Below are 24,417 nucleotides of genomic sequence, written 5' to 3' on the forward strand. Positions count from 1 at the left end.
ACTGAACTTTTTATGTTTAGAAAGTATACTATTTTTTTTTTTTTAGATGAGGCAACCCTTGGTTGACCTCACAGTTATAAGGACCTTGTCATCTTACAATCTCTTAATTTTTTAATTTTTATGCCTACCATACCTGGTCTTCCTAGGTGGTCTCCCATCCAAGTACTAACTAGGCCCGACCTTGCCTAGCTTCCGAGATCAGATGGGATCGGGCTTGTTCAGGATAGCACGGCCGTAGACAGAAACTATACTACTCTGACTTCTTGCCTTTATCCTTTGCACATTTTTGGGGCGTTATTTATTTGCGCAAAGCAATTTACATTTTAAGGCTATCATCTCTGAATCAGGGATATTGTAAATATTTTCCCTAGTTTTCAATTTGACTTTTAAGTTCTTTCATAATGTTTTTGATAGAGATTTTAATTTTTTTGGTAGTCAAATTCATCAGTTTTTTTCCCATATGGTTTGTACCTCTGTGTTATGCTTAGGATCTGCATCACTCCAGAATGACGATCATGCATGTTTTAGTTCAGTTCTTCATTTACATATTTTAATTTCGCAGGTATTTATTGTCTCTTATATGGCAATGTCACGTCAGTTGTGACACAAAAAGTAATGATCCTTAACTCTCTGGAGCTTTAGTCTAATAGAAAATAAACATTAATTTCTTTAAAATTTCACAGATAAAATTAAAATTGTGGCAGGTGTTATGATGAAGAGGTAAACAGTAATATAAAAATGTCTAATGAGAGTGACCGACATACTTGGGGAGGTCCAGAGTGTCTTTCCTAAGGAAGTGACCTTGAACTTAAACCCTGAAGGAAGATTGTAGCTATATCACAATAACAAGGTGGTGGAGGAGTGCATTTGAGACCCTGGCAGAGGTCACTGTGGCTGATGCACAGAGATCAAGACAAAGAGTGACTATGGCAAGATTAAGTCTGGAGAGGAATTTTGAAACCAGACCATGTATATAGATTTGTAGGTCCTATTGTGGATTTTGAGTTTTTATTATAAGAACAGTGGAAAGCCCCTAATGCCATGTAAGCAGTATGATTAAAGTAAATGACATGCTATCTTTTCTTTAAAAACATTTTTTATCTCTTTAATCCTTTTGGAGTTTATTTTTAAGGGGCCTGTGAATTTTCTTTCCAAGTATTTAATCCTAGCCTCTGTGCTGTTTCTGCTTCTGCTGTTGCTTTTTCTTCCCCTCCCCCTCCTTTTTATTTTGTTATCCAATCCTTCCTTTCTCCTTTGATCTGGAGTACACTCTTATCATCTAATATAATTTTTATCTAACTTGTGTCTTTTATGCAATAAATGTTTTGATAAGACTTATGGTTGTTTTTTCTTCTTAGTCTTACCTGTGGGGAAATCTGTTCGTTTCTGATGTAGGCCATATTTATCCAACTATTCTTGGTGTCTTTATTCTGGGTTTACCTTGTAGGTTTTATTATATATATATATTTTTTGGCCTTTTAACCTGAAGGGCTAAATGCTGTGCACTGTGTTACTGTGGCCTTTACTGTTCATGGACTGTTGTTTAAAACAGGGATTTTCTGATCTCTTGTCCTTGTTTTCATTTTATAAAGGTGAGAATTTATTCCTGGATGATCTGATAATAGTACAAGTAATTTCCAACACAGCAGTTTTGCACACCATAGAGCCTATTGCTGCTTGTTCTTTTAGGCTTAATTTTTCCAACGGCTGACATCATATTTGAGGATCGAGTACCCCAAAGACACTGTATGCTGACGTGTAGTTGGTGGGGATTAAAGTGAGATTGGTACTAGAAAGGAAGTAGTGGCATAGGGGGGCTCCCCACTGCCTTAGAAAGCAACATGAGAGAGTAGTTTGCTTTCCTTTGTGTGCAAAGCCCAGATTTGAGGAAGGGGCGGGGGGTGGGGGTGGAGGTCCACATATTTTGGGTAACTGGGTGAAATTCACCTATCGCCCTAATTCATTTAGATGGCAGTGTTTCAAATGAGACTTTGGAGATGTTTCTCCACTTTTTTGATAGGTCACTGAACCATTTGTTGAGTTTCTAGGACTGTGAAAACGACACTGACAAAACAATGAGCCAATGAATGGAAATCAGGAGTTGATTTTTCTGCTGCTGTCATTCAGAAATTCTTTTTTTTAAAGCAGAAATTCCTTCCATTCCTGTCTCAGGTATCTGGGAGATACCCTTCCTGCTGAACAGCTCTTTGGCTTCTATGTCACTTGGGGCTGAGTCATTTGAGTGAGGTGTTGAGGTTACCGAGGTTACTGACTCAAGACACTTGATTGGTTATGTGGAAACGGCGCTCTGAAGTCTTATGTAGGTTGGATATTGTTGATGGCTTAAGGTAATGGTGTCTTTGGTTAAAAACTCAATGTAGCATATGGGGCATCAATTTGATGGCATGTTAAGTGTTATAAGAGGCCCCTTTGGTCTAGTGTGTTATCAGCCTGAAAACTTCTCCAGGCAGTTATTTTGCAAATCAGTGTAAGTGCAGATGTCTCCTATACCAACAATTTGGTGCAATCTTCTACCATGTTTTCTTGGCAACTGCTTCATCCTGCTAACTAAGATGGCAATTGGGTAGTGCCTATGAGAATAATTTTGTTGCAGGGTGTAATGCAAACATCAACTACCATTTGTAATGTTTTATTTCCTTGTTTACTTGTTTATTGTCTGTCTCCTCAGTAGTCTTTAAGCAGTGGGCATATCGCTTTTATTCTGTACCGTGTGCTCAGAGCCTAATGTATTATCTGGCATATGATAAATGCTTCATACATATTTGCTGAATGAATGAATGACCTTGAGAGTGGCAGTACCTTCAGGTTATAGGGGAGTTGTAGACTTACATTTTTTACTTTTGTTGGCTAATCTACAACTTTGATTAACTGGGTTCCAAAACCTCTTCCACATGTAGTAGAATTATTGCATGTAATTTAAACTGTGAGCAGAATTTGAATTGTGCTTCTGAAGAACTGTTGTTTACATGTGAAATGCATTTCTCATAACTTGCAAAAACAATTGTTAACTTCCAGCTTATCTAAATTAGACTCTTAGAAAGCAATTATAATAAAACATAAAAGCCACTGAGAAAGGATGGGATTTTCTTCCCTTTGGCTCCATCAGACCTGACTTTTCTGGGGCTTGGAAACAAGCCAGGTTAATGGAAACAGTTTTGGTGAGGTGGGATGCATATTTGGATATGTTCCTGGGTTCTAGGGTTATGTTGAGATACTTTAATTTCAGGCTGTACCTGGGAGTTTCTTTCTCCTAGATCTCTGAGGAAGAGATATCTACCCCTCACTGCCATTCTCACCTTCACCCTGCTCCACTGAAGGAAAAATGCACTGGAACCAAATGATGGAGACTCTGGGCCCGCAGCAGAGGACGATGAGAGGGAGCTTAGGGCTTCTGCCAAGGAGTTAAGACAATAAAGGAACTGATGGGAAGCAGAAGAGAGGAAGGACCTCCCTATGTCTCTCACAGTGATCATGTTAGGAGATGGTGTTGTAGGGAATAATAAAAAATATTTTGTACCATACTCTGTGCTCTGTGCTTCATTTTTTAATATTAAGGCTTTTCTGCTAATGAACAGTATTTCCTGTTCCTCTGGAGTTGAAGGTTAGGTCATCTTCTGTGAGTGAGACAGATGGAGGCTGTTTGGAAATTTGAAGAAGAGTGGACAAAGTAAGAAATAGTTGTCACGGAAGTGGACCAGAGAGCTGCCTAGGAAAAACCTAGAAGGAGTTCCAGGTAGCTGAGGGCCTGAGGGTTACTTTGGGAGATAAAATATGTCTGGCACAAACATAGTTGTACAGCATCTCATCCACCAAGAAGCTTTCTTTGATTACAAATATTCAATTCTTATTTACAACTTAAATATATCTCCCTAGTACTCTTACATCAACCTGACTATATCTTGTAAGTCTTAATATTTGGGGCTGAAATATTAGTTTCTTGCATCTCCTAAAGGGCAGGGTATATCTTCTTTTAAAACCAGTTTTAGTCTTGAGAATAGGTCAGTTCAGTTAAACAATTACGTCTCATTTTAGGAGGTGGTGATGCAAGTGAGCGTCCAAAGTTAGGCCTGTAGTTTAAGGCGTCAGGTATTTAGTAAGTAAGAGGCATCACTATGGAAATAAAAGAAAAACAATTGCTAATGATGGGAGCAGACTATAATCCCAGGTTCTGACTTGTGAAGGCAGTTGAAAAGATTCTAGATGTCTGGCTTGAAGAATTTTCAGATGGAGTGATGGTGGGCAGTGGCAATCTGATTGATTTTTCAGGTCACAGTTTGAGAGTCTCTAGTGATCTTTCCTTAACAGGCACAAAGATTTTCCATATATAAGCTGTTGTGGTTATTTCTCTGAAGTTTAGATCAAATTGTCCTACTTTAACCTGCACGGCTTTGGGAAAAGGGAAGTTTTAGTTCTCAATGATTTCAAGTGAAAGGATGGGAGAAAAATTGGAAACATCTGTTTGGAGAGTCATAGCCAGCGATTGGAGGCAATGAAAAGAATTCAAGATCCAGTCCATTTTAAAAGTAGGAACAATACCTCAACGAATAGGACTAGAATCGAATAGCCACAAAGGTGTTTTATCGAAACAAATTTATCTCTAATCATCCCCATTTTTACAAAAGATAGCCAAATTAGACTAATTTGTTTATAAAATAAGTTTAGTTTCAATCAACTTTGCTTGTTATTTATATAGACACAGCAAGAATTATAGTTAACCACATAGGCTTTTTAAAATCTGCTGTGTTGGAATTTTCATAAGGAATCTTTAGATGGAACTTTAAAAGGCCTCTTGAGATCAGAAAAACCAATCCAAGTACATGCCGTCAGACTTCACCTGCTATACCTACAGATTGGAGTGACTTTCTCTCTTCTCAGAGTCCCTAAAATACCTTGAGACTCCTTCACCTACCAAGAAGTGACCTTCTTTGCTCTCCTGGTAAGGTTGCTGAGAACCTTGTATGCAGGGTACCAGGCCAATATTAACAAGAGCTTTATTTGCTTCCATAAGTCAGTCTTAATTCTTTCAAGCTGTCTGGTCATATCTGGGTCTATTGCATGTCTTTCTCAAATATAACATTCCAGGCAAAGCCTTGGTAATATAATCAATGTTTCCACTTGTGTCCTGTGACAGGGAGAACAGATTCTTAGTGACTTTATGCAAACAGAGACCTCCTAGCCTTTGTTTTAAAATTACTTTCATGAGATAAGGTAATAAGGTAATAAGCTATGTTTATCCACTCAGATGGTTAAGGTTTTTTTTTTTTTTTTAATATTTGTGGAGAAGACATTTAAGATTTTTATTTTTCCTTGATGAGGGAAGATTGGAACCAGAGCAGTAGCTTGTGCTTTCTAAAAAGCCTTTGTTTCTCAGTTTTTTTCCTCTGGTCTTAGGAATTGAGGATAGTAAAGATAGGTGGGCTTCGAACTGCCTCTAGAACTGCATTTCTGGTTTCACAAAGATTTTAAGGTAAGGACAATTGCTGTCAATTCTCCAAAGAACTGGATTGTAACTTAAGCAACACCATAGGTTGATCTACCAGTCCAACTAACTACATCATCCCTAATTTGCTTCTTTCCTTCTGGGTACATAATTTTATTTCTGCTCATAGTTATTAAGCTCTTTCAAATGTCATGTCAGGTTTCGGCCAAGAAAAACAGTAAATATTTCTGGCAGTTTTAAACAATTCCATGGACTAAAGAGGTTGCAAAGGTCATTACCTTCCCAACTCATTCCCTCTGATAGCCAAAAGAAAGAAAACGACAGCCTAGATGTCCCAGGCAGGCGGAAAGCCACGCCACGCCCTTAGGATACAGGCAGTAGCTATCCTTGGATGAGACAGGATCAATAACAGATTGGTCTGGATTTGGGAACGAAAAGACAATGGGAAATTTTATTTCTCTCACTGGGCTTAAGGGGTAATTCATTTACAATAATTTTTGAGGATCTTCCTGGGGTTTGAGAAATTCTTAGATTGACTATAGTCCAAGGAGTGAACGATATCTGAGGATCGCCTGTGAGGGGTAACATCAGTCTTATGTTTCATTAGCCTTTTGCAACATATTTTTCATGTTGCAAGTTCATTTTAGGACTTTTTTCCTTTTCTTTAGCATATCTGATTAATACTACTTGAAGGGTAGCTTTATATGCCCTCTGTTTTACAGCATTAGGCAGGAGAAATGTTCCTGAGTGAAATACATATCTATCCCCCATATTGCAGTCAGGCAACAGAGACACATCATTTCACATAATGCCTGTTCAGATATACCAATTCCCGTATAAACTTTTATCTTAATACCATCAACTTACATTTCTATCTACAGCCTCCATTAGGACTTTATCAGTAGGTTTGGGTTTTACAATACTGGGTAGAAGTGTTCCCAGCCTGACAATAGCTATTTCCATAAAACAGTCAGATAAAATATTGACACAACTTTTTATCTTTACATTTCTATATTCTTTTAATCTAATTATAGCCCAAGGTAGAGCTTCACCAATGGGTTTTGGTATCCCATTTTATGGGATTCCCATATCAAGGAGTCTTGGAAATTTCTCTTTTTGATCCCTTGACCATTTTACCCACTCTTATGTAAAAAGGCTTTGGGTCCCCAGTGAGGAGGTCAAACCAAGAAACCTTAGCCCTTTTGTCACTCTTTAACTTGATGAACCGGCTTTACCACTGCCCTAAGGGATTGCTGGTCAGGTTTCTTATTGCAATCTTTGCTTTCTAATTTATGAATATTTTTTAACCTGGGATTAATAGAGCAGACTTGTTTGGGGCCCTTTAATATTGGGGGACCAATAGGGAGTCACTTTGGCACATCCAGCCTTTGATAGTACTGTATGAAAACTTTTGTTTTAACCTTATCAATATCCATTTTATTTATCCTTAATTTTTAAAAAGACCTATCTAAAGATTTCCATTTTACTGAGACAAGTCCTATGACTTTGTTTTCTTTTTGTTTCACGCTATCCGTATTTAAAAATAGGTATCTCATTTGGTTTATTCGATTTGGAAACCCTTGGTTTTAAATGTACTTTTAAATGATGTAATCTAATTGGGAGGTTCCTCATAATTGCCATTGTAATTTAGATTGTGAGTTCCTTGAGGGCTTGTAGTGATTTGGGAGAACTCTAACCATAAATGGGGTTGAGCTCACTTTTCTGTCTGGCCAAATTTTGGAACTTCCAGCCTGACGGTTACCAAGCTGAGTTCTTGGGGACATAAAATTTTTAGGCTGTATTTAGTAAAATTTTGCCATATTTTTCTTTCCTTTTTCTTCTTAGGTGCAGGACAAGTCTACTTCTAATGTCCTGATTTATCATTATTTTTTAAAAACAATATCTGAAAATGTCTGAAGGCAAATGGGAAGGGGTCTGAGTGGACTTTGATTTTCTTTGTTCTAATTTCTGTCCTTCCATCTCATTAAGGGACTCTTAATGATTAGCCATTATAACAATATCAGAGCTCTCTAAAAATTTTTTTTTCTTTTTTTTCAGTTTAGAACTTTTTCCAATTCAAAGGATCCATCATCTGGCCGTGATAAGTAGAATCTTAATAGTGACTCAAACCAATAAGCCCTATTATGGCTTAACCAAAGGACACAGGAGAGTGTAAAAAGATAATCAGGCCTCACAAGATCCAGAAAGTTCACTCCCAGAATACTCTAAGACAGTAAAAAGCCCTTCATAGCTCCAGGCAATCAGGCAATGAAGATTGAGATGACAAGGTCCCTTGAAACCTTTTGGGGAGGAAGAAACTTTCCTCTACCTATCGAGGTTTTTCCAGCTGGTCTAAAAATTAAATTGACATGTGACAGATTAATAAGAGAAAATAACCAAATTTAATTACATAAGTACATCTGGGAACCCCACATACATGAGAGAGTCAGAGATCCTTCATGCATGAGAGGTTCAGAAACAGAAAGGGAAAATGAGGTGTATATATATATATATATATATATATATATATATATATATATATATATATATGACATTCTGAGCTAAGGTAAAGCACCTTGGGGCTTCAGAGGGGGAAGAATCCGTTTCTTAACTGAACAGTTTCAGTTCTCTGATCTCGTCATCATTCTCAGGATGATAAGAAGAACGGATGTTCAGTAACTGGAAGTTTGCCAGGCCCTGTATATCTGGTGATAATTCTTACTATGAGCAAGGCCCCTCCCTAATTTAAATTCTTCAAGAGAGAGGTAAAAATGTCTTATGTGCCCTCAGGGTTTTAGTTTGCCTTCAGCTCCAAATAGTTCATGTACCTAAGTGCCAAATCTTGAGGGCCTGCTCTAAACCCCTTCAATAGGAAAAACTATTTTATTATTTAAACAACTTTCATTGAAAATTGTATGTCTGTAGTAATTTCTGAATTTCTCTTTTTATTTAGCTCTATTCTACTTCTCAGAGATACATCTAGAGTGACAGAAAACAACTTCCAAACTGATTAATTTTGTGGGGGAGTCACACCACTGTTAACAACATGAATTTAAGTTGGGATTGGAAAATAAAGACCAGGAAATGAAGTATGGATTGAGATTTCTAAGCAGGAATTAGGATCTAAGTTTACAATATTGAGTGAAGAATATGAGGTCAGCCCACCTGCACGGGGTTAGGGCCTTAACCAGTGGATGAGTTAACTAAAATAGTGTCAGATTACAGCCCAAGATTGTGGACTGAAATACATGTTAGGGAGCTAAGAAGGTAGACGAGATCAGAGAACTGAAACTGTTCAGTTAAGCAGATCTCTAATAGAATTGACAAGGGAGCAAATTTTCTATGTCCTTCGAAAACACAACAAGGTTTAGGCAAGCCTTCTAGATCAGTGTAGCCTAGTAGGTTACATTGTCCTTTTTCCTTTAAGGTTCTGTGCTCATCAGTGTAGTCAACTAGACCTTGACAAATGACTGTCCCTCCAAACCACTGAATCATGTCTTCTTTTACCTTTACCTGGTGGTTCACCCACTTCATGAGAAATAGCCCAGGGACCGGTTCGACCTAGAATATTATGGCATTGCTGGAAACATACCAGGCCAACTGGTACTTTGCTACAAGTGTCATTTCTTATTCAGTTTTTCTGGGAAAGTGTCTGTGGAGGCAATGCTGAAGAAATTGCTTCTATTATAATCTGTCTACATGGAAGCTTTAACCAAAAAGTGCTTTTTTTTTTTTTTTGTAAAGAAAAAGACAATAAAGTTCGTGTTAGAGTACTTTCTATGTATAGATATGACTTTGATATAGACTTTGAAGAATGTGGGAATATTAAATAGATTGAGGATAATAAATATCAGAGAAGATATAGTTTTGACCAGTGAAATTAGATTTAGATGAATGAAATGTTCTTTGGAATCATTAAAAAATGTAAACATGTGGATAAGTCTTACAAACATGTTGAGGGATAAAATAACCCAAATACCATTTTACAATATAATTCCACTCATGTGCAGTTCAAAAACGGGTAAAACCAAACTATATTGTTTTGGGATGTATTCAGAATTGGTAGAACTATGAAGGAAACAAAGTTATTTTCCTAGAAGTAATGAAGGTGGTACCTCCTCGAGGAAGAAGGATTTCTGATTGGAAGGGGCACACAGGGGCTCCTGGCTATGGATAGTGCTCCCTTTTTTGACCCAAATGGCAGTTACACAGGCGTTTGCATTATAATTATTAGTTATAGTGTGTATTTATATCCTACGCATTTTCTGTATCCGTTATGTTTTCCAATAAAAAGGCTTTAAAAAAGATGTGAGGACCGTAGTGAGTATGCAATTTTTGTCTCAGATGAGCTTATATGTTTGTGTTATGGGTTGAATTGTATCCCCTCAAATTTACATGTTGAAGTCCTAACCCCCAGTACTGCAGAATGTGAACCTATTTTGAGACAGGGTATTTACGGAGGTCAAGTTAAACTGAGGTGGTTAGGGCAGACCTTAATCTAATATAACTGGGGTCCTTATAAAAAAGGGAAGTTTTGACACCGAGGAAAGCCATTGTGATCAGACATAAGAAGATGGTCATCTACAAGCCAAGGAGAGAGGCCTGAAACAGATCCTTTTCTCATTCCCTTCAGGAGGAACCAACTCCGCTGACACCTTGTCTGTGGACTTCTCCCTTCTAGCACTGTAAAATAATTTTTGTTACTTAAAGACACCCAGTTCGTGGTAGTTGATAAGGCAGCCCTAGCAGAGTAATACAGCTTGGAAGACTAATAAAGATTTTAATTGTTCTCTTAATCGGTGGTTTTATTTATTACAATGACCTGTTTTGGGGATTTTCAAAGTAGAGCATTGACAGCTACTTTTCCCATGTGACTTAGGAATCTCTAATTAAGGTGATTGAAGAAAGCTAGGAGCAAGGATGTGGTTTATTCTCAGGTCAGCTAGCTTTTGTTTAATATAACGATTATCTAATTATTTTTCAGATCCCTGACTTTTTTTTTCTTTCTGTTTTTGTAAACATCTGTCTCTTTCATGTAGTGACTTCACAGTGGATTTATTATTGGTGTTAAGTAATGAATTCCATTCCTGTATTAAATGCAGCCATGTTGTGAAAAATAGTCCTCATTCAAGTTCCCTCAGATGATGGGAGCTGCACAGGGAAGAGACCCCATGTGAGGTCTGACAGTATGATTCCACTTAATTGTCCTTCAGTTACTGGTATAGAAATTAGTTTTCTTGCTGCCCTTGAAGCTAGGCATGATCATGTGATAAAAACTAGCCAATGGGGGAAGGGTGTGCCTTCCATTTTTTTTCCTTCCAGCTGACTGGGAGATGGTGAGACATGAAATAGCCATCTGGAACTAGAAATGTAAGCTCTTCCTGCCTAGACTGGCAACCTCTGGATTATGGAATGTTAAGACATAAATAGGGCTCTTGTTCAAGCCATTTTATTTTTCAGTTTCTATGTAATTCCACCTGCATCTGTAACCCCAACTAATACACCCCAGTAATTAGAGGAAGGTGAGGGCAATAGGTTTCCCACCAGTTTCCCACCCCCAATTATGAAAATAATGTTTATTTGTAAGAGGGCATAAAAATATACCTACAACCTATTTGGTAAATTTAATAATATAGCTGCCCTTTTAGACATTTTTTGCTTTTCTTAAGATGTTTGCTTGTGGCAAATATGACAACATTGTGAAGGCAGGATTCAGTTCAACTTAGAGTTGGCTTTGGACCACCAAAATGGTCCAAATTAACTGTGCCTGAGTGCAGAATCCAGCCTGGAGCCCTATTCCTGAGTCTGCCATGCCTTGTGAACATGCTAGGTTATATACTTTCATGAAGTGGTGGGGTACCACTTAAGTATTTTTAGCCAATTCACAAGTCTCGAACGTCTCAAATTTCAACAATACAAATGCATGGCTAATGTCCACTTAATAACTGACAACTTTAGCTCTTTATTAGAAGTAAAGATAGCTGAAAAACTTATAGTAGCTGTCTCTTCGTGTGGTCTTTTGGTTAATCGACTCTTTATACTGTGTCGTAAAGGAAATTTCGGACCACAGAACAATAGCTGTAGTACTTTCCTGGTACTTATCTCAGCTTTTTGCCATGTCTACTTCATCTGTTCTCTTCCTCTTATATACTTACTTCCTTTCCCCCAGAGTCCTCATAGCTTTTGAGTGTTCTTGGCTTCTGCTTTTGAGTTTCGATTTTTACTTTCTCTGAATTTTTTTCTGTTCTACTACATGAGAGCTCTCTCTGTACACGTTGTATTAATTATCCTGAGAAAGGATCTTATTGAGTTGCTTCATCACTGTTTGGTGCATTTTATCCTTTCTTGGGTCCAGCTCTTATGCCTGGTCACCTTGAGGCCAATGGTCTTTCTCATGTCCAGCCTAGAGGTGACATCTTTAGGTCAGGCCCCAACTCCTGGGCCAGTAGCCAGGGTTGCAGAATAAATTTTACAAAGGTTGAAAACTTGTGCACAAGACACTGTTGCTGGACCCTTTGTTCTTGGAGGAGGGCAGACACCAAGCTTCTAAGACTCTTCTCCAATACCTTCCTTGATGCTTAAAACCAGATAGTAACATAAAGGTCATAAACCAGATATTCTGGTAGCATCTGACAAGTATAGTTAATTAAATCCACAGAACTAATTTTATAGAGCATCTGCTAGACAGTGTGCTAGACTAGTCATCAAGTCATCTAAACTGCTGAGTCTGGTGGGGGAGACATGTAAAAAAATAATGACAACAGCTCGAGGAGAAAACAACCAATTGCTTCTCTTTGTGGCATGGGTTAATTAGGAAAAGGAGCTGGGAAGTGGCGCTGGGGCAAGGCCCTCAGAGAATCCAACCGTGGGCAGGATTTGTGTCTGAAAGGAAGGAGAAAGTAATACATTGCAGCCTCTATTTGCATAAAAGGATGCTATAATAGGAGCTAAACTTACAAAGATGCGTACTTTATTCTTGTCCTGTGACTTTCTTATAGCAGTAAGTGTAAACAACTTATTATCTAATATGGGTTTAAAGAACCTACCTTAATCAAAGTATAAAAGCTCTGTGTTCTCTGTAATTGAAAATATCATTAATAAATTCTGATAGTTGGCAACTGTTGAGTATGTCATTTCGCTACAGCAGATGATTTTTTTTGATGCTGGAATTCTCTGGAAGGAATTCATAGTATTTAACCTGGAGGATTTATGAATTCTGTTGGGTCTGTAGAATTTAATAATCTATTAAGTGGCTTTTGATTACTTTCTGTACTTGGGATCCCCGTTAAGAACTTGAGACCAAGGGAAATATGATTGCCCTCGGAGAGTTAAATGCTCGCCAGGTGGAGTGAATGTGTGAGCGTGATGTAAGCGTGTGTCAGTGTAAGTGGTGTTGGTCAGGTGTTGCAGGACAGAAGGATGTTCAGGCATGAACTCTGGCCTGCCCTGGTGTAGATATGGATGCATTAAGCTACTTTAAACTAATGGTGATTAAACATTCAAGTCATATTATAAACTCTCCGTCCAGTTCCATTTTCTCTGTCAAAACTCATATGTATTAAACAAGACTTCTTTTTTGTTTGCAAGAGAGAAATCCACCTTAAAGTGGCTTAACCAAAGAAGGGAATTCGCTGTATCTCAAAGTTCAAGGGGTATCCTGGTCTCAGGCATGGCTTGACTCTGATGTTAAATGATATTGTCAGGCAGTGGCTTTCTCCATCTCTTCATTCTGCTCAGCTGTTTGGCTTAATTTTTAGTCAGTGCTCTACTCCTTGAGATGGCTTTCTGCATCTCCCAGTTCATCAACTGGCAATCCCACCAATTATTGGGGCAGTTTCAACCCTGGGACTGGCCAGTCCTGGGGCAAATGCCCATCCAAACATCTAAACCATAGATTCTCTTAATGGGGAGTGAGTAGTTCTCAAAAGTAAAATTTTGTAATCAGAATAAAGGAATAGGAAGCAATGGGAGCTTTCCTTTCTAGTTCTATTATTTAGTTTCCATGTGATATGTCTACAGGAAGAAAATGTACTTGCCTCATGTTAAATACTTCCAGGCTCTTCGATAGAGTATTCCCTGCTAATTAACACATTGTTTGTCTGTATGTCTGTCTATCTGTCTTTCTGTCTCTGTCTCTCTCTCTTTCTCTCTATGCAATCACATGTAGATCTTATGAGTTATGATTGGGTGAATTTGCCTCTTACAGAAGGGTCTACTTTGAATATGGCAACTAACAGTGTTCCAGAGGCTTCCAAGCTGGGATACGAAATCTGGACCTAGGCAAACAAAGGCTGAGGTATGAAACCCTGTGGAGGTCATCTTTTCCTTGTTGTTCTGAACCCCTTGCTTTTTTCTTTTGAATTCCCACACTGATTATCACATTGTGTGCATGGTATGCCAATTTTTAAAAAGGGCATGACAACAGAAAAATGTGAATTGCCACAACAGATCAGACCTGTCATCTAGCCAGCTTTGTATTTAATGTAAATACTCTCTAGAGACCTCTGATCTGACTTGCTCTTTGAGAGGTAGCACTGTTATTTTTTTCCTGTTCCTATTTCATGCTGTGAGAATACGACTTTGGATGGAATTCATTTCCCACAAATGGTACCTGAGGAATTGTGAGGAAATTATGCAAAAGTGGGTTGAGACTTTCTGGGAGTTTGTCACCTGGAGTGGTCAGGGCAGAGGGGAGAGTTGAGGCTGGAGGTGGATGTAGGTGTTTAAGCTGTGAGAGGAAGGATGGGTGGCTGTTCAGGCCTAGCGTCTCCCTGTTTTCCTCTTTATTCTCCCTCTAACAGTGAAGGGCTCCTATTTCTCAGCTCAAGAACAAATGGGACTTCACTAACCACCCTTGTCTGCACCAGAAGGTAAACACTTTAATCTGCCCTTTCAAGAGCCTGTAAGGCTCAGGGAAGGAGGTAAACTCCAGTGGGATAATTCATTCTCCTGGGGACCCGGCTAGGGGCCTGCCCTATATTAGGGCGTGGGTAAGGAGCAAGGCTGCACTTCCAGTCTAGCTCTGAGTGCAACTATGCCAATTTTTCTAAGGAAAACTGGTCTTTTCCTTTCATCCTTGCCAGACTTTGAAAACTTATATATCGTCTTTCATGTAAATTGGATGACCAGTTATTTCTTGTGTAATCATTCTTTGCAGTGATTAAAAATATTGTACTTCAGGGAGGGAAAAAAATGGCGTAGATGATAGAGGCTCTGTTCATCCCTCTGGCAGCCATATCAAAGCATCAAGGTAAAATAATCTGGGATCTAGAGGAACAAGCCATACTGGGGAGAAATCCAAGCAATCGCCCTGCAATGGCAGAAGGTAGGATGAGGTGAGGACATGGGCTGCCGGGCCCGAGCGGCTGAGACGGAGGCTATGGCAGTGGCAGATGCCTTTTAAAGGGTCCGCGTCCACGAGTGGATTTTTGCAGTGACGGACCTGCTCATTCTGAGCACCAGTGCTGGTTTGGCTGCATGCGTGGGGCATCGGAGACTTACAGGGAGACATTATCAGAGTGAGGGCCTAGGCAAGACTCGCTCTGTAGAGAAGTGCCGGTGGTATCCATTGTTCCCTGTGGAGCGCTTCCCTCTCCCAGTGGGTGAACACAGAGCCACCATTGCTCTGAGGTCATCAGACTGGATAACAGAGGCCCCTCCGCCGAGAGGATTCTCTAAAATCCTACCTCTCCCTACTTGTGGCCCCACCCAAGCCACATCCAGGTGTATCCTCAGCGAGTCAGGTGCTCCTTGCCGAGCAGCGCTTAGACTCACACTGGAGCCAGCTGGCCTCAATTTCTGATGTGGCCTTTCGAAGCAACTATAAGCATAGCATCTGTGGATTGCTTGTTGAATTTTAACGGGTGGCCCCAGAGGGGTAGAGGCTTGGGCTAAGTTTGGCCTGCAGCTGAACCCCTCTCAGGACTGTGCCACTGGACACCTACTTCACAAATCCACACTAATAAGACCTGGAGACTTAGGAGCTTTGCTTAATACATAGAAATAGACACAGAAAGGCAGCCAAAATGAGAAGACAAAGAAGCAGAAACCATATGAGAGAACAGAACAGAGATCCAGATATAATGGAGTCAAGTAATCTAACAGATGCAGAGTTCAGAACACTAGTTATAAAGATGCTCGATGAACTTTTGGGAAGTGTAGATAAATTCAGTGAGAACATCAACAAAGAGATAAAAAATATAAAATGGAAATGGAAATTATAAAAGGGAACCAGTCTGAAATGAAGAACACATCTGAGATGATAAGTATATTAAATGGAATAAAATAAGGAATCAACAAAGTGAATAAAGAAAAGGATCAAATGATCTATCTAGAGGACGGGAAAGCCAAAGACACTCAATCAGAATGGCAAGAAATAAGATGCCAAGACTATAAAAAGAATTTAAGGAGCATACGGGACATTATTAAGGGTCCAAATATCTGTCTAATTGGTGTAACTAAAAAAATCAAAATGTTGAACAGCAGTTTGAAGAAATAATGATGGAAAACCTCCCTAATCTGATGAAGGAAGTGGACATAAAACCCCAGGAAGCTAGAGAATCCCCAAAATCAGGAATCCAAAGAAGCCCACACAAAGATGCATTGCAATTAAAATGCCAAAGGTTAAATACAAAGAAAGAATATTAAAAGCAGCAAGAGAAAAACAGAGAGTTACTTAAAAGGGAACTTCCATAAGACTGGCAGCTGATTTCTCAAAAGAAACTACGCAGAACAGAAGAGCTTGGGAAAAAATATTTGACAGGAAGACCCAGGATCTACAAGCAAGAATCATTTATGCAGCAAAAGTATGACTTAGAGTTGAAGGATAGATAAAGAGCTTCCCAGACAAAAATAAGCTAAAGGAATTTATCAGCACCAGGCCAGTATTACAGAAAATATTGGAGGGACTTCTTTAAGAAGGAAAATGTGGATCATAAACAGAAATACAGAATGGTAACAATTACATTCCTATCAGTAAGAACCTTAAATGGAAAAGAATTAAGTGCTCCAACCAAAAGATAGAGTGGCCGAAAGGATAGGAAAACAAGACCCCTACATATGAAAAGGAAGGGGATGGAAAAAGATATTGCTTTGATGAACCTAGAAGGTATTTAAGTCTAACAGAGAAAGATAAACACTATATGATTTCACTTATATGCGGAATCCAAAGAATAAAAAGAACAAAACTAATAAAAAAAAAAAACAGACACAAACATAGTGGACATGTGGTGATGGACAGAGGGGAGGAGAGTTTGGGGGGCTGGGAGAATGGGGTGAAGAGCTAAAGAAGTACAAATTAGCAGCCGATGGATGGTCACAGGGACGGGGAGCACAGCATAGGAAATGCATTTAGCATTAATACATTGGCTAGGTGGAGGGCTAGGGGAGGGAGGGAGCAAATGGGGGGGATCGTTTTACGAACTGTATAGATGTCTAACCAATGTACTGTATACTTGAAACTAATTTAAATAAATAAATTTAAAAAAATTGTACTTCATAGTGATTTCTGTTCTTTGTTTTAGAAAAATGTGTGATTAAAAGAAAAAGATATTAGAAATTTAGATTCCTTAGACACAAATACTCCTCCTCTCCTATATTTGATTACTAAGTACTGATCAATTTCATTGACAGTAACAGATTTTTTTTTAGTGTAGTAACTTAAATACAATGAGTAGGTCATTAATGGGGAGAGCAACTACTTGCTCTTCAAAATTTTAAAAGCTTAAAGGAATAGTAATTATGGTGATAAAAATATATGTTTTTTGACTAACATTTTACAGAATGTTTTCTGTCATTAAAACCTTACCACTTCCTATGAGGAGGGATAAGAGAGAATATTACCATTTTTTTATACATTGGGCGTGAATATTATTTTTTTACAGATTGTAAAATAAGCCTCAAAGGTCCAGTGAATTGCCCAAGGCTCTAGAGTGGTTGAGCTCCTCAGACAAGAATCCAGGAGTGTTCAGAGTTTCTCTACCAATCCATCTGTAGTCTCAGCTTAAGACTCTAGGATATTCAGGACTTTTGTCACTATTTATGCCATTTAGGTAATAGTTTCTTGCTTTCAGGACTGAAAGAACTGAGCAGACTCTTCCTTTTCAGACTACCACTTCTCACTGTTGGAAGGACTTGGTTTCTTTGTTCATAGATATTTTTTCCACCTTCAAAGATTATTTTAGCTCTAATAAAGCTGTATAGTAGAGGGCTGATTTGGTAGAGAAATAATAACTGCTTCCCAGGCAAGTTTCTAAGCATTTATTTCTGTTAAGTTTTGATGAGCAGCCTGCAAGCTGGCCTTTGTGTTCTGTCATATCACCAGGGTTTTCCTTCAAATAGAAATGAAGGTACCTGGGAGGAAAACTTATACAAGCAAAACCAATAGTTTTGGAATCTGTTAGCTCGTGATATATTTGTGTAGTTTTACAGACTCAAAGTTTACAGTAAGATAGGTCATTTAAAAAAAAATACTCACTGTTGGGCGTGGAGGGACACTTGGCTGTCTGTGATTAACTGAGCTACAAGGTGACTGTCCTAACTGAAGAGCAGTCCATGTTGGAGTCATACTCCCCCATAAATGTAATGTGGGAAGTTCTGTGGAGGTTTTCTGCAGTAACCTCTCTGAGGATTACTGAGTGTGTGGTCATCTTTTACATTGGCAGAATGAATCTGAGGCTGCTGCGTTACTGGTAGATTACCCTTTTTATTGTCCCCACAATCATTCAGTGTTTGCCAAAGTGTGGTCCAGAACGGCCTGTGTTCGAAACTCTTGGGGCTGAGCCTGGGAGCTTTAATTTTAACAAAGCTCCGCAAGTATTCATAGATACTCTAAAATTTGACAGCTCCTTTCTCCTCTCTCATCTCTGTTGTTTGCCTTTATCACAGGCAGTTGAAATACATTCAGGCAAAATTACTCGGTAAAGGACACAGGGGAAAGATCTCTATAAGGCAGAGAAACAACTGAAGTTCTTGACTATCCGTCTCTGTTAGACTGTGTTTCTACTAAGCATGGTTTAGCTACACCTCAGCCTGGCTTGTTCTTTGCCCTGTTTTATGCTGTCCCTGGTTTTGTGAGAAATCTTTTAATAATTGTAATCATTTGTGCTTTGTCTGGTCTGCTTTTTAGGCCAAGTACTCTGTCACCTCCTGATCCTCAGCTTCAGTTGAATTATAAACCTTTGCATCTAGCTAGCTGTCTCTAGGTTGAATGTTAGAATTTTTTTTGGATCTATTGCCTTCCATCCAGGGCCTTTTAATCTGCTCACCTCCCACCCTGTCGCATTACATACACAGCCTATTCTTAAATTTCAAACAGGTTTTTCCAATATCCTTTTTTGTTTTTTTGTTTTTGTCTAGGAGTACATTTTCATGGAAATTGTTATGGTATTAAGGTGTTATGGTGTTCTTGTTATGGTATTAAGATTCTTGCACCAGAGCTGACTTGAATAATTGGTTCCTAAGAGCAGGAGGCCTCTGATACAGAATAGTTTTCTTCCTTCTTTTTAGGATGGGAATAACTAGCCTCTGTATTTGAAGTTAGTTGATCAAGCAATGAGATGGGTGTTATGTGGGAAGCTCTGGGCTTGTTCAGTTTATAGCTTCTGCTGCCTTCCACCCAACATCACCACTGATACAGCTGTCAAAGGTCCCATGAACTGTAGTGGCCCTCTAACTTAGTGGATTGATGTTCTGTATATTCAAGCAGCATAGTGGACTTTTAGTGGATTAATAATGGGGTAACTGGCCCTGTAGCTCTTAGCTCCCAGTCCAGATAGTTGAATTATGTGCCTCTTGAAGATCATTTGACATTTAACTTTTCAAGATGTATAATTTCCTTTTCTCCTTCAAGCTGGATATAAGTCCTGGATTGGGGTGGGGTGGGGAGGTGGCGGTCTAGGCATCAAATGGCAAACTCTAATGATTATTGAGAAACTATTTTTTTATTGCGGCTCTTCCTGCTTATCAGTAGAAAAATTCTAGGGTATTGATACCTAGGCAGCAATGGTTTAATGAGGCTGACATGCCAACTTTTAAGATTTATGAGCTCTAGACACATAGTCTAGAAACTAAATGCCCACTGACATTTCTGACCTTTCTAATCCAGCTCTCTCATACGGTCCTGTGGCCTCTACAGTTGTTCTTTACCTAGATGTATCAAGAAAACTAATGACTCAGAATTTGATAAAGTTAGAGGGTCCACATATATTTTATAGGAGTATCAGAGTGTTCTCATATCAGGTTACTCTGCCTCAAGATGTATTAATCACTGATTATTCATTGTGTCCTCCATATTTGACCTTGGCCATTTTGAAAAATAGAGCTTGAGCTTGAAGGATGCCATGTGATTCCTAAAGGCCCACTTTACCTATCCAGATTGTTCTTAAGTCCTCCCAAATTATTAAGCCTCAGTCATCACCACCACCCCCCCAACCTGTAGCTGTTTTCTGATAGGTGTTAGAGTAGAAAGCAGTCTGATTAAATTTTTCATTATGTAGTGATTTCTCTGGAGGTAGCTGTTCTATCTATCTATCTATTTATTTATTTATTTATCTATCTATTTATTTATTTATTTTTAAGCAAGTAATGCTTATTAATTCAAATCTAGAATTGATGACATCTAAAGTAATGTATCACATGTGAAAAGATGCTCAACATTGCTAGCTATTAGGGAAATGCAAATCCAAATCGCAATGAGATACCATCTCACACCTGTTAGAATAGCTATAACCAACAGAACAAGTAATAACAAATGTTAGAGAGGATGCGGAGAAAAAGGTACCCTCACATACTGCTGGTGGGACTGCAAATTGGTACAGCCACTATGGAAAACAGTATGGAGGTTCCTCGAAAAACTAAGAATTGATCTACCATATGATCCAACAATCCCTATGCTGGGTATTTACCCCAAAGACTTGAAAATCCATATCCAAAAAGATATTTGCACACCAATGTTCATAGCAGCATTATTCACAGTGGCCAGGACAGGGAAGCAACCAAAGTGTCCTATGAGATGATCGACTAAAGAAGCTGTGGCACATATATACAATGGAATATTACTCAGCCATAAGAAGAGATGAAATACTGCCATTTGCAACAACGTGGATGGATCTTGAGATAATCATGGTAAGCGAAACAAGCCAGACTGAAAAAGTTGAAAATCACATGATATCACTTATATGTGGGATATACACCTAAAAACAACAAATGAATAGGACAAAGAGAGACTTAGGGACATGGATAATGGAGTAGTGGTTACCTGAGGGTAGGGGTTGGGGAGGAAGGGAGAGGTAGACAGGGTAAAGAGGGTCAAATATAGGGGAGTAGAGGGAGGGCGAAGTGGGTAAATGGGATCAAATATATGGTAGCTGAAGGAAACTGGACTTTGGGTGGTAATCACACAATAGAATAGATAGTTGTCAAACTATAATGTACACCTAAAAATTATATAATTGTATATAATTATTACCCCAATTATTACCAATATTACCCCCAATAAACTTAATGAAAAAGTAATGTATCAATGAAATGAGCAATTTAAGACATTCTGGAAAAAAACGAAAAGATAGTATAAAAGAATTTATGACAGTTTGTCCTTAGAAAAGGTCTACTTTTCTAAGCCGTTTCTGCTTTCTTTAACCTTTCTTCTGCTACTTTTGAGCTCACACAATCTCTGCATTTCCAAAATGATTGTAGTAATTAGGGATACATGAAATGAGGGAAGGAAGACTAGCCAGATATAAATTTAGAGTTGACTATGCCATAGACAGACCTAGAAGGGTATATGGTAAAGGAATGAGAGGTTTTTGATGCAGTGCAGTGTATTTGAGGCTTCTAATTATATTGCTTTATAATATGCCTTTATCAAACCTCTTTATCTTTCAGTACATCATGCAAGGCATTACACTAAACTCACCCAAACTCTGCCCGTACCATGTAAACTGGATGTGGAACAGTATAAAATTTCTAAACATTGATGTATTTACAGTCTTGTCCTTTTCTATGCTTTATGTTGGAAGCCATGATTAAGCAATAGCAGGAAACCAGCACGATGTACTGGGTAGCAGTGCTATTTCTCATACTGATGGGTAAGGACCAGCCCTCATCTGTTTTAGTCCTGTTCCTGATTTTGTGTTTCTTCAGTTGTAGTTTTAACCAAATATCTGAAAGCAGCACTGATTTTCACAAATTGGGAAATCTGTTTTCCCTTTTATGGGAGTGCTGTGAGAAATGAAGCTTTAAATATGGCTTTTTAGGGGCAAGCTTTTTCAGCAGTTGAAGAGTGTTTTTTAGTTATACTGACAATTTGTTTTCTTCTTAGTCATTTTGTTGTGCAAATTGGTACAGACTGACGGAGACCACTTTAATTGAAGAGTTAGCTACTTTGTTAATTTAGTGTTTGCCGTTGCAAAAATTGTCCTGTTTGGACAATTTTTTTTATGTGGCGGTTGAAATAGGGTTTAACTTTAGTATCTCAGGCTTGTAGAAAAATGGTTCGGTGTTAGTACAATTTGAGGCAAGAAAAGCACAAAAAGTGCCTGTTCTAGTCAACCCTGTCCAGCCAGCGAAGCCACTGAGGAGGAAAACGAGCACCATCTTGTTTTGTGGTAGATAATTACAATGGAAGTGCTGTCCGAGGCTGAGGCAGACAGTCGTGTTAAACAGGTTCTTGGGATCTACTTTTAGCTCTTTGAAAAATTTATATCTCAAAGCCTCAAATCTCCCTCCTGCGTCATAGCAGCTGGCCTACATTCCCCAGAATATGCGGCCTCTCATCTGATATTTATGGGAGGTGGAATGAGGCACAAGAGACCAAAAGAGGATTTAGATATCATTTCAACCCCCTACTCATTTCTAAGGATGAAAAACTTCATCCTTAGGTAGGTATTATTTAAAGAGGAGAAAAGTAACAAATTCTGCCCCCCCCAACATTTCACACTCACTAAAGATCTCAGAGCATGTTGCTACTAATAATTTATTCTTGTTTATTAATGCTGACACATAAATGGTTTAGTGTGTGGTGGGGAAGAGCTGCATGGTTTGAGAACAGAGCAAAGATTTTTTGCTGCACAAGGACTGGAGATCCTGACATCTACTAAAGATTCATTTATAGCCAGACTGAACCTTTACTTTGGTCAGGAAATACATCCATGGAATAGGTCTATACAATTGAAAATAGAACTACCATATGACCTAGTGGTCCCACTTTTGGGTATGTATCTGAAGAAATCCAAAACACTAATTCGAGAGGACACATGTATCCCTATGTTCATTTAGCATTTTTTGCAATAGCTAAGTTATGGAAGCAACCTAAGTGTCCATCGATAGACAAATGGAAAAAGATGTAGAACATATATACATACAATGGAATATTGTTCAGCTATAAAAAAAATGAAATCTTGCCATTTGCAACAGCATGGATGGACCTAGAAGGTATTATGCTAAGTGAAATAAGTCAGACAAAGACAAATACTGTATGATTTCACTTATATGTGGAATCTAAGAAACAAGATAAACAAAATGAAAACAGACTCGTAGATATAGAGAACATTTTGATGTTTGCAAGATGGGAATGGGGTTGGGAGGATGGTTGAAAAAAGGGAAGAGATTAAGATATAGAAATTTCCAGTTAAAAATTGATGGTCATAGGGCTGTAAAGTACAGCATAGGGAATATAGTCAATAATATTCTAAGAACTACATATGATGTCATGTGGGCATTAGACTTATTGGGGAGATTACTTTGTAAGTTACCTAAATGTCTAAGTTGTATACATGAAATTATGTTGTACACCTGAAAGTAATATAATATTGTATGCCAACTGTAATTGAGAAATTTGAAAAATAGCTGGAAGTTACAATATATACATACTACTTTCCAGTTGTCTGATCTCATTTAGTTTAGGACACAAAGCTGGAACATTTTAGTAGATGCATCTTATCAGTAAAAGCAAATGAAATCAGAATTCTGGGAATAGTGTCCAACAATAAATCAGAGAACAGTAATGAAAAAACCAAATCAAATCCCCAGCCCAACTAATGGCTCATGATCAGTATCAAGGCAGCAAATGCACTGGGTTGGATAGTTCATGGCAATGAGGATATAAATTATGTACAGTAATCATTTTTCACAAGGCTAGTATATTTTAGCCGCAAGCAAAATTTGGTTTCTTATTCTTTATGCAAAGAAAGAATAGAAGAGATTGCCAAGCGTTCATCTTAGGCAGTTAATTAAATTCTGGAATCTAGCATTGACCTCATACTGTTTTATAGTGAGGTAAGCTGAGCTAGAAAATAGTCAGCCTAGTTTAAGGTGACAGTAACAGAGCTACTTGTCTAATTGAACACATTACTAATGGAAAACCAAGACTGAAATTACATCTATATATTCCTTTTGTGAGTCCATAGACAAGGATACATATTTTGCTGAGATTAAGGAATCAGAGCTTTTCCAGTCTGCAGTTGAAGGGGAAAAGTAGGAAGGGGGATGGGGAAGTGAGATACAAGGTAAGACAAAACCAAACCCAAACAAGAGTTGCCTCTTGGCTGCTGTGGCTCAGAATAATTTAAAGAGTGAGGTTTATCTGTGGTGGTGGAGGCTGCTTCATATTATGGAAGTGTCTCTACAATGTCCCACATGAACAATAGGCATTAGTGTGATAGAAACACAGCATTGGAAGTAGGTAGGGGTCATTCGTTGCTAATTCCCAACCAATATAGGGATCTTTCTTACAGTTTCTCTACAGGGAATAAGGTAACCTTGATTTGAACATTTTCACATTATAATTTATTTGTTTACCAAAAGATCAGTTGCCTAATCCCTGGTTTCCAGGAAGAATTAAAACATACTAGTTTAGCATCTGTCTTGGTCTTCTAACAAACACGGTTAAGATGTAATTGAAGTTTTTTTTCGTTCCAATTTTATTGCGATATAATGGACATACATCGCTATAATTTTAA

At 38.4% G+C, this 24,417-nt stretch overlaps 1 protein-coding gene and 1 pseudogene across 2 annotated transcripts in view; one reads left to right on the forward strand and one right to left on the reverse strand.

Moving 5' to 3' along the window:
* Positions 1–24,417, forward strand: part of HECW2 (HECT, C2 and WW domain containing E3 ubiquitin protein ligase 2) — a 320,650-nt gene that overhangs the window by 27,017 nt on the left and 269,216 nt on the right. The gene's annotated exons all lie outside the window — the stretch shown is intronic.
* Positions 122–240, reverse strand: LOC118613985 (annotated as a pseudogene).

Source organism: Rousettus aegyptiacus, unplaced genomic scaffold (genome assembly GCF_014176215.1).
Source record: "Rousettus aegyptiacus isolate mRouAeg1 unplaced genomic scaffold, mRouAeg1.p scaffold_m13_p_2, whole genome shotgun sequence".
Taxonomy (NCBI): domain Eukaryota; kingdom Metazoa; phylum Chordata; class Mammalia; order Chiroptera; family Pteropodidae; genus Rousettus; species Rousettus aegyptiacus.